Source organism: Ixodes scapularis, unplaced genomic scaffold (assembly GCF_016920785.2).
Source record: "Ixodes scapularis isolate PalLabHiFi unplaced genomic scaffold, ASM1692078v2 PGA_scaffold7__128_contigs__length_106722199, whole genome shotgun sequence".
NCBI classification, from domain to species: domain Eukaryota; kingdom Metazoa; phylum Arthropoda; class Arachnida; order Ixodida; family Ixodidae; genus Ixodes; species Ixodes scapularis.
The window spans coordinates 22,573,107-22,585,497 of NW_024609882.1; the positions used below are offsets into that span (position 1 = coordinate 22,573,107).

The 12,391-nt window shown below is 45.1% G+C and overlaps 1 pseudogene; it reads left to right on the top strand.

The window, feature by feature from the left end:
- Positions 1 to 4,042: 4,042 nt before the first annotated feature.
- Positions 4,043 to 7,014, top strand: LOC115314434 (annotated as a pseudogene).
- The last annotated feature ends 5,377 nt before the right edge of the window (positions 7,015 to 12,391 follow it).

Here is a 12,391-nt window from a genome sequence, read left to right on the forward strand (position 1 = left end):
GGCCTTCTGTTGCTCTTGTCCCCGGAATTGAAATATTGCACTGAAAGTAGGCTGCAGTAAATGTAGCACTTTTTTTTTTCCTTCATACCTGCAGCGGGGCACATGACAAGGCTTTGTTCCACCTGTTATTTGTCATTGTTGGCGTCTGCAAGCTAGCTGAAAGACACAAGGCCCGCCTAACGGCGGTGATGACCCCACCTTCAGTAGTTTACTTTCTTTGTCTCCTCTCCTGCAACTAGATGAGGGCAGAGCAACGGCAAAACATTTAATTGATGCTTGCATCCGTCGTATAGTAGTTGGACATAAAACAAAGAAAACTTTATGCACATTGATTTAGGATGGCTACAGCCAGGAATTGGAGAGACCTCGTGCTTTATGCTTTTTGTAAACTCAGTAGATTTGATTTGCTTATAAGACTACTTTGGGTCTTGACCGGATGTGATAAGAATAAAATGACAGTAACAATGACAACTTGCTGGCATTTTTAATATAAGTACTCTTGCTCAATTCACCCATGAATTAACCAAGCTCAATATGTCTCTAAAAACAGAGGTAATATGACAGTTGTTGTTTTCCTGACGATTTTTCAACACTCGAACAAATACTTGCCTTTTAATGGTGATATCTTTTTGAAGGGGAGATTCCCGAGCTCGTAGCTTCATGTTGGCCAGTTGCTTCTGCTGATCGAGTGTTCGCGGGACTCGTGACCGGTTGCCTGCGGGCCGCGTGTTTGAAACCCCTGTCTTAGAGTTTGACGACGTTGCACTCTGGAAAGTTGCGATTGTGATTTAAAATAAATTTTTGAGTTTTTTTCGAGTGACGGCAACAACGTCCTTGAAAAACGGCAATACTCCCCCCCCCCCCCTCAAAAAAAAAAAAAAAAAATTGCACGAAGTACACCTTGTTTTAAGGCACGCGTATTGATTGAATCTAGATATTTGTGAGACGTTAGTATTTGTTATGAAGAAAGTTTTATGGAATCTGAGTATAGTCATTATCGGCAAATTTGATACAAAATAAGTACAGCTTAAGTAGGCGTACTACTTTCGTCCACAGAGTGACACAAGCAAGACATCCTTGACTAAAGGACGGTAGGGGCATTGTGGGACGTCAGTCGAATGCAGGCGCTAAATGCCGTCAGACGGCATTCTAGACGTTTGTTTTATGGGTGTTTAGTATTGTGTGTGGTAATCTCTGGCTCGCATAAAATCCGTAGCTTCGCGCTCTAGTGTTTCTGTTGGTGTTGGGGTTGCCGTGCGCGGCCGAGTTTGCTCTAGTATTAAATTTAGTTTTGTTTGTTTGTTATCCTGTAATGTCCTCGCCTTTGCAATTTTTTTTTTTTTTTGACCTAGCGTGGCTTGTTTGTTATACTCTGTTTCACCTTGTGTTGTACCGCAGGAAAGGCTACAAGCGCGAGCTCCTTGCTCTAGGGCACATCTCGGCGGCACAATCTCGCGTGCACCAAGGGCAGCTGCATACGCTATGAGCTCGCGCTTCTAGCCTTCGCTGCGGTACAACATAAGGTGAAATGGAGTATAGTCACCGGTACAACCTAGCTCTTCTGTTCTTTTTGAGTAATTTTTTTCGTTTAACCTCAAAGTCTGTCAATATTGTTTTTTTTTTTTAATTATTATTTGTATTTTTTTTATTTGACTTTACTCTGTGAAAGACACGTTGGACAACTTTCAGTATTTTAGAGTGAGGACAGAAAGGGAACGATACACAGTCGGGCCTCGATATCTGTGTAGCCCCCTTCATTCCTAATTCCCCCTTCTCTCTCTGTCTCTCTCTCTCTCTAAAAAAAAAATGTTTTTGTAGTTTACGGAAATATAGTATGTCCGAAAACAAGCCCTGCATTTATATATGGTATCCATGTTTAGCAGTCCCGCATTCTAACAAGGTCACCGCGACATTTTTGCAACATCTTGTAGGTTTTTAAACGAAAGTTTTTGTTGCCGTTCTAGTCACCTGTGTAAAAAAAAAAGCCCGCCGTGAAAGAATACGACGGCTCTCGATTACAGTGACGCATGCCCGGATGCAAAGCTCGCAAATCGTGGACGACGCACAAACGTTTCGGGACCAGCGGCTTGCCGCTGACGAGGAAAGCACTAGTCCTTTTTATTTATACACTATATAATATACACATAGTATAATATACGGATATACACTTGTAAGAGTCAGTTATGGCAGGAAAGCGCGTCCGCAGTGTCTCGAGACTTGGAATAAAATAAGGTACAGTTCAACGACCGATCAACCTACTTGCGCGTACTCTCTCAGTCATATTTTAGTTTTCTTTTTAAACATTCTTTCTGTTCGAAATTCAGAAAATATAAAAGTGAGAAGGGCAGACAGCTCCAAAATGAGTGCACGAGTGTGGAAGCCTCAAATTAAAAAAAAAAAAGCTAAAAAATGCTCTTAAAAAAAATATATATATATATATATATCAAATGAAAAGTACCATCACGAAATACCCCCCAATACCCCCAAAACAAACTCCTTATTTACAGAACCCCGATTACAATAGATGCCCAGGGACACTTGCTGATCAACGCCTACCTTCTGGTTCATTAACGTTGACAATAAATGCAGGCTCTACCTGTTTTCGGTAACAGTAAATTTTTGGCCGTTTATTTTTGCGGATTTTGCCATTTATCTATCCCTTCATCTCCCATAGTTTTCGCTATCATCAACGAAACTTAAAAATACAACTTAGCTCGCGATAGGTAATGCGTGGTGCGTTTGCCGTAATCCAGAGTTCAATAAGAATCAGTTTTAGTGTGCTGTCCGCTATCTCTATCTGGGACTTGCATTCACCTGATCAAGATTAGTTTTACCCAGAAACATCTATCGTTATTTAAAAATCGGCACATGGGAAAGAGATCAGTTGAGGGCGCATCCTTTGACAAGCTGGATTTTTAAAGCCGGAGGTTGCTCGTGGTGACTGGGACAAGAGTTGCCCAAATAAACACAGACGTCCAAGGTTACTCTTTTCTTCCCACTACATGGACTGCCGTGATCACAAAAGGGGAAAAAAAGTTCCTAATATTCTTTGTTATTTTCTTGACTCGACTCTTATTGGCCAACTATGACAATAAGAGGGGGGAGTAGGCAGCGCGGGATGTCACGTGTGAAGGGAAATCTAAAGCCGGCAGTTGACTGGGCGGTCTCTGACGCCCCTCTTCTGTGTGTGGGGTGGTGAGACTGTGTTAAGGTCCGCCAGTCGGTTGTGGTGACGACTTGGTGCGAATTTGGTTTAGCGAAACTGCATTGTCCAAAAGCGAACGCCCGACTCTCTTCTCCCGACCCAGCCCCCCAACCTCTTCAGAGGGGGATAACCACCACTCATGGTCGGATTTGTTTTGTGTGTAGATCGTCTCCACTGTCCCGCAACGTTCTCCGCAACCTGCTACGAGATCTGGGACCCTGCAGGCAAAGCTGGCGTAGCGTGTGCGTAGTAGTGGCGTCTTCGTTTCGGAGAGCGTAGCGGAGGTGGGAACAGAGATTACGAAAACTCCCTAATTACAGCGACCCGGTAGCCGCCCCGTTCCCAAGGCCGACAGAGCGAGCAGGCGCGCTCTTTTACGGCCCTCGAATGAGGGGTTGTTTCTCCCACGCAGCTCGATATGGTGGCTGAGACCCTACCCTTACCGCAGCGCTCTAACTCCTGAGGAGGTATCCCACGCTTCTCAATATTGGCCGCCAGCTTTCTGCCGTTTGAAACACTTCGGCGCACGCGCAGCCAAAGCCCGGCTGCCTCGATGCTTGTATGACCGTACTGCGCTGGCTGAATTTCTCATCTACGAAGGACTCATCTTATAGATTACACTGTTTGCATGCGAGCGTTGTATTTAGTCTACATGCAGGTAACTTAACATCAGCCTGTATTTTGAAATATGCTCACTGACGAACTGATATCCCTATTTAATTGAACCCTTACTCGTATAAAAACAAAAGCAAGACTCCCAAATCACCTTTTTACGATAAGTACATCACCGACACCCGAATCCATGAAGTGCGTTTTATATGGGAAACTATTTTCAAGATGGCTACCACTGCAAATTGTATGTCCCCCCCCCCCCCCCCCCCCCCCCCTCCCCCTGGACTTCGAAGGGATTTATGCCCCTGCACCAGTAGCGGCTACTGGTCGCTGCTAATCACGCCACCGAAGAGAAGTTTCAGCCTGCCTTACTAAACTGACTGACTGGATGCAAGCTTATTTCCATAAAAATAACATGTCTTCACTCAATCTCATTTTAGAAGTATCCTGCATAGCTGTCGACATCCCGTACTCCTGAATAAAAGGTATGTTCTTCCACTTTTGCAGTTGTACGCTGCAATGTCAGACAGGACATCTGTGCTTTTTCACATTTTACTCGAACAGGGTATGGCAATAGTAGTTTCAAATGATATGCTATTAAAATATTCTTTCCAAAATGATCCTGGTATTCACTCTCTTCAAAATGTTGATCGCGACGGGTTAGCCCCCTTGAGTGCGCTTCTCCTGAAGCACTGGTGCACTGCGGAGAAGCAATAGCCGCGGAGTTGACACCGCGGTCTCGCGACTCGCTTCGTTGCAGCGGAGCCGAGCGCCGAGCGCTTTGGCGAAAAACACATCTTCAAAGTGGTCTGGTGCACAAATGCGCCTGGTGTATTAAAAAAAGAAAAGAGGAAATGTTGTGATTGTAGATGATTACATTGCACATTGGTTGATATTCACACTTCAACCATTTAAACCCCAAATTATTTCCCCAAAAAACGCACCAAAGTCGTGATTTTTTGTCTGTCTGATTATGAAAATATTTTACCTGTTTGGTAAAATATTTTTACCAATTATTTTACCTGATTGGTAAAATATTTTTACTAATCAGGTAAATATATTTTTACCAATCAATAAAAGTGGATGGAATTAAACACAGACATTTTTTAAAGAAAAGTCTGCTTTCATGGGCAGCTTCCCCTCTGTGCGTGCAAGAGCAATGCGGTACACTGTATTGAAACGCGCCGTATTTATTTGAACCGACACGCTTGACAAACAGTGAAATGCGTAGACGTTGCTTCGTACTGGCGGCGGGTTTTCGGTGTTTATGCGCTGCCAGTCACGGGCACTACCTAGCGCGTCGCCGTCACCGGCATTCCTCATGCGTGCCGCCATTTTTAAATCACCGTGGCCAGGCCACCGACCGTTGTCACGCGAAACATTTTATTTATTCTTATAGACGTCTACCGCACCCTGGTGGTGAAAATAGAAACCGAAACCAATTACCGATCGTAACTCGTCTTTGGGCGCAGAGAGCGGCACAGCATCGGGGTGGACGAGTGGAACGATCGTCATTGGCGATATTGGCACAGATTCCAATGACGAGTACAGCTCGGGCCTGGGGGTTAGAGGGTTTATTGTGGCTATTTTGTTTTAGGGCAGCGATGGTCTAACAACCTCTGTTCATTAATCGTGCTTGTTTCTTTTCCTGCTTAATTCAGAATTGAAGAAAATATTTGCATGTAGCAAGAAGATTTATAAACCCCCTCAATTAGGCATGGCTGGGCTCCTCTATGGGTTCAATTGTATGTAAAATCTGTCGTTTGCTTGCCATCCCAATGTAGGTATTGGACTTTCTGAGGCCACAGTGTATAAATATAGCTAGATGAAGTTTAGCGGAGCTCATACGTGGGCAATTAGAGGCTTGAAAACAACCTTTGCAAGTTCAGCTGAATTTTCGTTTAAGCATGGTGAAACAATAGTAAAATGTGTGGAGAAAGGCGCAGAAACTATTCAATATTGGATTAAAAATATTCGGTCAAAACCACTATTCACTTTTGAATGTGCTTCCAACACAAAATCTATTATTTGCACATGGCTAACAGGGTGTTATCGGTTTTAGTGACAACGGTGCAAACATGGCAACAAATAGCTGGCGCTATTTATTGTGATCGGTTAGAGTAGTTATGTGCTCCGCTTAGGTGCTCTATAAACAGTAGCAGGTGGAATAGGAGCGAGAGCAGAGTGATACAAACCCTACAAAGTCATCCAAATGATATTTTTACGTCAACCACAGACCGAAGTACGCCATCGGTACTCGTGACAGGTTAATTGAGAGATCAGCAAAATTATCGCCGTAAGATTTTATAATAAATAAATAAATAAATATACGTAGCAGACATGTCCCCCGTAGGTGTGACATTTAAAAAACTGGGAAAACTCTTATGCTTCGCCTTTAAGAATGAAGCGCGATAAACTCTTATGCTTCGCCTTTAAGAATGAAGCGCGATAGCGTTATTTGGCGCTGTTCGCAAAGCCTTCTCATATAAGCCCGCGCTTATTCCCAAGCCTTGCAAGCGTGTGTGCGTGACTTAGTCGGTAGTGTCACATGCCACATGACGTCATGTAACGTGACGTAACACGTGGCTGTGATGTCACGAAGCACAGGCCCCTGGCTGAGAAGACGCCGAGGGCAAACACTATTCTCAGAATGACTCGTTCACTGTGTGGCAGCAGTCGGCGCACTTGCACCAAGAGAAGTATCAGTGCCGGTTCTGCCCTTTCTGCTTCTGTCAAACGTCGGGCATGAAGACGCATGAAAGGACGCACACAGGCGAGGAGCCCTTCGGCTGCCACGTCTGCTACAGAGCGTGTGCTGGGAAGGGTTACCTCCAGGCTCACGAGAAAATTCACACGGGTGAAAGGCCGTTCCGGTGCCAGATTTGCCAGGAGACGTCTCTACACAGAATAAGCCTGCGGGCTCACGTGCGGGTTCATACGGGTGAAAGGCATTTCAGATGTCAGACGTGCTATAGGGCGTTTGCGAGTAGCGGAAACGTGATGCGTCGCAGAAGAGTCCACACAGGTGACGAACCATACAGGTGCAGAACGCGTGGGCCGCGTTTCAGCGGCGGTTCCAGTTGAGGTGTCACGAGAGACTTTACGACGAAGACCCGCCATTTCATTGCAAGCAGTGTGGAGAAACATTTGCGCTGAAAGCTGGTTTAAATGCACAAGAGAAGGAGCATCATCCGTGAAGGACGTCCATCATATAATGAAGGCTGCAGTGTAGCTTGACAGATTTGTACAGTGCCGTTTTACACTTTTATCCAAGACCATCTTGGGTGGACCACCTGTCAGTGTTGGCGGTAACGCGTTACAAGTAACGGCGTTACCGGTAACGCGTTACTTTTTTTGGTAACGTAGTAACGTACTCGTTACTTTTTGAAAGAAGTAACGGGTAACGTACTTACGTTACTTATTTTGAGTAACGTGCAACGAAATTACGTTACGTTACTTTACGTCCTAAAACTTGAAAAAAAAATTAATATTTTTTTTTTTGTGTTTTTAAGTGCCCAGTCACAAATTCCTTAGTCAAAAAATGCCACTGTCCTCCACATTTCTTTGACGTCGGTGCTCGTCAGATTTGACGTCACAGGCCATCTGCCACTGGTTTTCTCCGGCGGCTCGTTGACCTCGCGACCGCCGTCGCCTCGGCTGGAAGGCCAAGGAAGTCCGGCTTCGGGTGGATTTGGGAGATTCCTGCGTCGAAGCCTGCGTTTCGCTTCCCGCTGGGAAAGAGAATGACACCTTCGTGTCATTCTCTTTCCAGTTTTCGGGACTTGAAAAAAGGAGGAGGCCTTGAGCGATTGACCGACAGCCAACAGAACGTGTGAGTGGCTCCCCGGACCCACGTGATGAGCAGATCAAGGCCGCCGTGGAGGGCCCGGGCGAGATTTAACAGAAATAACTTTCCCCCGGCAAAAAAAAAGAAAAAGAAAATAACAATACGTCCGGAAGCAGCGCACTGAACGATTCGCTGACGTCGTGTCGCCTGACGATTCTTGTAGTGTCCTGTTCGGACAGGCAAACATTCCTGCTTTACGGAAACCCCAACGCCACGCCCATCGACCCGCTTCGACGAACGCTGTCGCGGGCAGTGGCAGGCACAATGATAGAAGTCCTCCGAGGTCAACTTCTAATCCTCCGAGGAGAGAGGGTTCAGTTTTTTCTACTATCCTAATTTAACCCTTCGTGGAACCCCAGTGGCTCTTCTTTGTGCGAGAGTGAACCCGCAATCCTACTGCGCCAGAGAGACGCTTCCCGGCGATTTCTCCTGAACCGTGCTGGAAGCGGATCTTCAAGGTAGCGCACCAGTTGTCAGAACTGAAGACGATAAAAACCCCCACGAAAGCCATTCGCAAGCAGTTGTCGTCACCTGTAGGATGGCTACGGCAAGCGCAGCTTCATCGCCTTGGCCAGGACTCAATGAATATTTCGAACTGACAGAAGCTAAAGATGACAATTTAATATTTAAGTGCCTTCTGTGTCAGCCACAGCTGAAACTCTTAAGTTGTGCCAAGTCCTCAAGCTCCAACCTGAAGAAGCATGTAAAGAGAGGGTAATTAAGTTTCCGTATGGACATATTTTAGCTATGGCGCTTACGCACTTATCAGACGTCGAAAGAGCAAATGTTTTAGTTCGTGAATACTAAGTAACGCAACAGTAACGTGCGTTACTTTTTATCAGTAACGGTAACGGTAACGCGTTCCTTTTATTTTGAGGTAACGTAGGTCGGTAACGCGTTACTTTTATTTGCAAGTAACGAGTAACGTATTTAGTTACTTTTTTTCGGTAACGCATACAACACTGCCACCTGTTGACTGATCGCTTATTCATGAATCATCTGTGATCTACCAGTACTGGCTGCCATTTAACACTCTCTAGAGTTATGACTGCAGAGACAACCATCACTGAGGGAGAACCCCTTGGTCCCCATCACAACGAGCATATAGCGTATTTCCCGGTGTATAAATCACACCTCTGCATTAGTCGTGCCGCACTATAAACGGCTGTTTTCATCTAAACGTTGGTATAGGCCGCACCTTTATACAACTCGCACCTATACATTTGTATGATCCCCACGGCAAAGATTACCGTATTTTCCAAACTATAGCACCCACTCAGTGATTAGTTCACAAAAGCAAATTTGGTGTGAAAAATAAAAGTTTTTGCTTAGATAGCCCGCACCCGGTGCATAGACCGTACCTACTGCCTAGTCCGAACGTAACAATTATTTTACACAGCACACCTTGACAAACACCTAGTTGTTTTAGCTCACAGAAAAGCTTAAATTATACTAAAACAACAATAATATACGCCGTCATTCATAAGATCCTTCACGTTTTGTCACAGTGAACGAGCTAGAAAAAACAGATAATTGTATATTCCGCACCTGATAGTCGGCATTGGGTAAAATTTCAGCTTTTAAACATGTATACTTCGCGGACTATACATCAGAGAATACGGTAATTGAAAAGCCCGCATACGTATGTGTAGTATTATGATTGCAATGCATGTGCAAGCAAGTTTCAATATTCTCGTAAACTAATTGAGCGAGAAATATGACCATTGTAGCAAATTTTCATATTAAAGACCCATAGGTATAGAAGATATTGCATATAAGTTGCATCGTTAGATAAAATGCACTGACGGAATTAAAAAAAAATAATCAAAAGCGACTTACACATTAATAAATACGGTAGGTGCATTTTTGTTCTGCCATACCCCAGAGTGATCTACTTTCTACCATTCCTGGAACTCAAACAGCTAGGCACCTGCTGAAGCAAATGCAGAGCGTGAAATGAAACCAGATCTCCCCCTAAAATATTTTGAAACGATATTTCTGTGCAGTATGTGGTCTTCAACCAGTTCTTTGCAGAATTCCTTGAGCACAATGTAAATAAAAAAAACAATACTATTTGATTATCTGAACCAAGCTCTGCCATCTCAAATTCATTCACTTATGTAAATGATTCTCCTCTGATATCTATCCTTGAAGAATCTTGGCCCTGCATGTTCCCGAAAGGGGTTCATTTCACGCCAGTCTTCTGGGCATAATCAAACTTGGCTTGTACAGCATGTACAATTCTTACTAAGTTTATATGAAACACAGGAACTGTCTTTTTTCATTCCTCCAGGATTGTGTTACCATAGGAAAGCAGACAATTCCTGTGTTCTGTACAAATTTGATGAGCACTGTATGTGGCAGTTTATAAGCATACCTCATTAACACCAATGCTAGTGCAGGGACCCATCCCTTAAGCCACATACCGCACCCCTAGATCCCAATGCTGCACATATTCCTTGAGGTACGATGAGAGCAAAATATTTTAATGATGTTCATCACCCAATATTTTGTTAACCAGGTTTTTGCAAGCCAAGAATTGGATCTTCAGTCACTTTTACTGTGATCTTTATGTTCAGGTAGCTGATGTAGGTTTCTTGCTAGTCCAAATAGTGTAAATAACAAACAGCTGGTTGCGCAATTTTGAAACATAAAAGGATATGTCCTCATAAAGCGTAAACTTGAAAATATTTTTCAATTGATTTTATTGTGTTCGACGTTCATCACTGTAAGAAATTAAAACTGTGTACCTACAGCGCATGTTACGACACCCTGGTGCCTATTTCTATGGAGGCAAATCATGTCTGTTTTCATGTGGCTAATATACACGTGGATCTGAGTGCAATGAATCATTCACTTGTAAATTAGCGATAGATCTATACATAGATAATTACTTCGGCTCAGGAGAGCCACGGCGCCTCAGAAAGGCAAGTATAGCCCAAACAGTGAAGGCCCGTGGCGACGCGTCCGACGATGATAAAATGGTACTGTACAGATGAATAAAAAAAAAAAATGGTGATGGTAGTTTAAATGGAGTTTGTGGACAAGGGTGAGGGGTTGATGTTGCGGTTCAAGAGGGTGAAAAGCGTTAGGCCTGGCAGCGGTCTTCGCGACGGTGGTCTTCACAAGGCCACCATGGGCTGCTGACTTCTAGCAGGCTGGTCTCAAGCCTCTGGCAAGGGCTCCCTGCTTGCCCGGCTTGCAGACGAGCCGGCCGAATTTCTGGTGACGCAGGGAGTTCAGCGCCCCCGTGGCGGGGCTCCAGGGGTTGGTGCCGGTGTTGGCCGGGCGGCGGTCTTCGCGAAAGCGTGCCTTGAAGTCTTTGTGGCTTGCGGTCGAGCTTGTAACCGAACAGCCTGAACACCCTGTCGATCGAAGATATGGTATCCCCGGTCCGGCTGTCTGAGGATGGGGGAAAACACGTCTTACGCCCCACTGGCTTCCTCTTCGTTCGTCGTTGGGCTTGGGCAATGAAGTCGAGAGCCCACACAAGCCGTACCTCCGCCGCCGATGTCGCCGCCACTTTCGTTGTCGGACGGCGAACGGTTTCTCGTTTGACGTCACGGGTTGTTGGCGTACGGCTCGAAACCCAGAAGCCAACTGCGCGGTTAGAGGCGACTCTGGAGCTCAGGGAGGTCGGCCATTTTGCCTGTTATTTGTGCAAAATATCAAACGTCAGATGTCACCCGGGCCGTATTCCAAAATTTACTAGAACTTACTTCAAGGTTTCGTGCCTTGGCGCTCTAAAACCTACCCGCGTCCAGCGTTTTTCTGTCTGTGCGGTCGCGTGACACGACCCGCCGGAGTAAGTCGCATCCATTTGGGTAAGATTTGGAACACAGCCCCGTTGAATTGCGCGCGTGACGTCATTATGACGCCGCTGTCGAAGCGATATCTGACGCTCTGGGAGCTGCCATCGAGTCTGGTCTACGTCGCCATCTCGCGCAGGCAACACAAATTCCCCATTGGTTACTTATCGTGACGTGTTTGTAGAACTGAGAGGGAAGCTCCCCGAAAAAGTGAGGGTATCTTTTTTTACGGTAGTAAATGCGTCTCTACGATCAAGAGAAGGAACGTGAGTTATGTAGTATAATAAACGACAAGGGTTCCAAATAGACATATAGCTCAGGATTTCGGGAGAAAAGAACATTTCACGACCCCTTTGATAGACACTCGCATTGCTACGAATGAAAACGAAATGCATGCTTAATGATCCAGGAGTTAATTTTGGTGCTCCGAAATAAACTTTTTGGCTGCTCCGAAAGGTGCTCCCAAATGACTCAGGCCAATCGCATCCTTGCATACTTTTAGCTCTACGATTCTGTGTATATGGCGGGAACCTTTTGGAATGAAAAATCTAGTATACTAATTGGGATGTGATATTTTTTTGTTATATTACCTTATCGGCCGGAGGGCAGGTAGTCTATATGAAATCGCTGTTTCGAAATGACCCCCCCCCCCCCCCCCCCCCCCTTTGTTATTGTGAGTCAGGTCCGTGTGCGCGTCCCGAGATAATATTGCATGACGGTTCCATCTCGAACCGGTTAGCGTTGCTACGTTACCGATAAATCCCGTTGAACTCCGTGGCTTCTGGACCGACTAGACTTGATAACGGAGGCTATGACGGAAGTTACTTTAATTTTTTTTTTTAGATCGGTTCGTTGTGCTTTTATTTTCCGGTGTCGATAATGGCGTACCGCTCTTTCCAGCAACTTTGAGGCACTCTT